We start from the raw sequence: 3329 nt of genomic DNA, 5'->3' as shown, positions 1-3329 counted from the left end.
TATTGTTTTTTCCTCTGTTTTTCGTTCTTGTTGTTAAGCGAATGTTTTCGAATCCGAAGAATAACATGGTAAGTTTCTTCTTCTTCTTCCTTGGCACTACAACCTCGTGGGTTTCGGCCTGCCATTTTTGGCATTCTGTGACTTGATTTCATCCGTAGTAAAGTAGAGCGTACGGGGAGGTGGTCTGGATGGGATTTGAACCCCGGTCCTAAGTCCCGGACATGGTAAGCTTAAGTTAAAAAAAATGCCCACTCAAAGAATGATGACAACATATTAAAATTATGGCAAAGCTAAAGAAAGCTCGAAGAGTCAAACCTCTTTCTAATCAGAGTGTGAGTTGTTGGCCATCAAGATCTATTTCATTAAACTCATAGACAGATTCAACATTGAACTCGCGAGTACTCAATTGCTCAGGACTCAGATCTTGATCAGTGTCTGCGGACTGTGTATCTTAATCGATCGAGCTTCAAGCTCGATTTCAAGAAGTCCAGGAAGCTGCGATCTTTGGAGTATGGGATAAGGAAGTCGTACCTAAGCCATCTCTCTCATTCTTCTTGGCCTAACGTACTCTTCAGGTCATGCCTGTCATTACTGGTTTACTAGGCTAAATTACACCACGTAGTACGATAGTCAGCCCTCTCTACGGTGGAACGGTCCGTTTGGGATTTGAACCCCAGTCCTGCCGTATGAAGACCGGCGGCGTTGTCGCTTCTACCACTGGACCGCCTCAGAAACTATATGAAGGTGAAAAAAGATGCCAACTCCATTATTACCATTACTGCCCTTCAGTTGGCAGAAAATGTTCTTCTTCTTAGTCTGTGTGTTTCACAGCAACACCAACCACACCAGACAAGAGCTGGTGAGAGACTAGCATCTCAAGCCATAAGACCCACTGCAAACTCCACACTCCACGCATTAGTAACGGCTTTACCTTTAATCCGGCTTAAGCTGTCACCAAATCAGCAAAAACCAGTAGCCAGCACGTATCAATAAACTCGCAACGATTTTACAACGTTTCGTTTCACACTCCGGCTAATCCGGCCGTTGGCTTTCGTATCGGGCAAGCGTCCATCAACGACCAACCGTCCATCAAAAACGTTCGTTCGCCGACAGTCAAGGTCCATTCAAGGAATTATTTTGTCCTCAGGAATGGCGATTTCGATCGAACAGAATCCCTCGCCAACACATCCCAACCACCGTTTTCTGTGTGATATGTCCATTCACCGATTCATGTTTAGTCGCTTGGCGATGCGAAAACATTTTCATCATCTTCATCTTCTCAGGGTCTCCGGGGCCCGTTCGGTAGCATTCCTTCCTTCCGACCGGCTTATGAATGAATTTGTAAAGCAAATTATAGAATCAATAAAAATATTACCTCAATATGATCTTCAACACAGGGTTAGCGCGCCCCGGACGGTCATCTTTCATCGCTAGTCGTCTGTCCATCGCTTCCGCCGGACTACGATGCTGAAAAAAGACAATCGCCCCCAGAACAACACAACCTTTTAGAGCCTCCGATCTGGCGGGGAACGATCAGGCTCGAAAAAGATGATTTTACAATCCTCTTCCAATTCGGCCGCACCCGCCGTTACGCCATGGGCCCAGGTGTGTCTGCACATCGAACGGGGTCGGATTCCATTGAACCTTTCGGTGGGGTTCATTTAGCAGAAGCTGTTAAAGCTGATACAGTGCCGGTCACGTTTCCTCTACACCTCTTTACTAAATCATAATCGGAAAACAGCGAGAAAACAACTCTTCTGATTTTTGCTTTCCTTGAGGATAAATCAAAAACTAGGGAATAGATAAGAGAAAATACTCTGGCACAATCCACCTAGCGTACAATGCTCGTGAATTCGCCTGACATTTCCAAAGTGATACACATACAAAAAAAACATGTGTTGGGTTACTTAGATGCGATTTGTTTACTTTCATATTTCATCGTCGAACGTTTTTGACGTTTGGCAACTCTTCAACAGAGCTACAGCTACAGAGCAAGCTTCCAGTTAAAAACCACCCATTTATCGAGTATTCGCTATATTGCGCTTGATAGAAATTTGTTTTTTGTTGTAAAATCATTCTCTACATTTTTTCAATCAGGTATCGATACGTGCCTGTCATAAACCTTATTTCCATTAATCCCATGGAAGGTTCACAAGGAGTAGAATTCATGAGAAGAAGTATCAAACCGACATCGACTCAAAGTTTTGGTGGTAGTTTGCCCAGTTCTGTATGTAAATTGTCCTCTTGGGCAGAGTCGAGCAAGTGCGACAGAGTTCTGAAACAGATGGAACATTGCAAGTTCATCTCGGGAACCCTTTAAATTTGCCACCTATGAGCCTACGTCCTGGAACCCTGGTCCTGTCGTGTGAAGACCGGCGCCACTGTCGGCTCGGCCACCGGACCGCCCCTCTAGTCCTATCTAGTCGGGCTACAAAATTTCATCTGTATCTTAAATCGAGCAGCGTTTTAAATGACTAGCTAACTTCATACAGGAAAGAGCATTATTTTTAAACTAAATTTTACCTAATGTTTATATACAAATGAAGCAAGGGGATTTGGCAAACAACTCCAAACTATAATTTGTGAAAGAATCCTTGAGGTGCAACCTTTTTTCCATCACGCACTGTACCGCTACAGCAAAGGCTACCAACAGCCTCGTCCCGGCAGGGCATCCATTTCACACGCGTTCTCAAAAACCATCCTCATACACACACACACACACACACACGCACACACACACACACACACACACATACACAATCGATGTGCAGAGCTTGAACACGGCCTCATATTTGCTACCGCGGCCTATGCTAGAGCTTTGTTTTTATTGTGCCCCCTGTCGGCTGATGGTGGCAACCCTCGCACGGCAAACGCACTTTGAACAACATCTTAATCCATTTCACATCTCAAATATTTGCTTCTTGTCTGCCTGGCTACCGCCCGTGGCCCTCGTGAAGGGATCTCCGGCACCGGTCGGGATCTTCTGTTCTCGCCGATCGTTCGCCGGTCGATAAATAAATCCATCAAGAACTATTAACTAAAAAGCTCATAAAAAGGTGTTAATTTTTTAATGAATTCCTATTCAGTGGTTTCGTGGACACACACGCGCGGGAGACACATTCGGGAACGGAAGAGAAGAGGAACAGTAGGGACAAACCTCAGAGGGATAGTGCTAGCCGACAAACGGGGAACCAGACTTCAGGTATCGGATTCAATTTCCGCTCTCGGAGAAGCAGTTTTCAAGGGGGGGGGGGGGGGGGGAGGTTCCGGTGTGTCCCTTTTATAGTTGCCACTAATTGCTTTACCAACTTTGAAGTTGCAACGTTTTT

The sequence above is a fragment of the Anopheles stephensi genome, chromosome 2 (genome assembly GCF_013141755.1).
Source record: "Anopheles stephensi strain Indian chromosome 2, UCI_ANSTEP_V1.0, whole genome shotgun sequence".
NCBI lineage: Eukaryota > Metazoa > Arthropoda > Insecta > Diptera > Culicidae > Anopheles > Anopheles stephensi.
The sequence above is the reverse complement of the archived record's forward strand: the minus strand, read 5'-3'. Positions refer to the sequence as shown.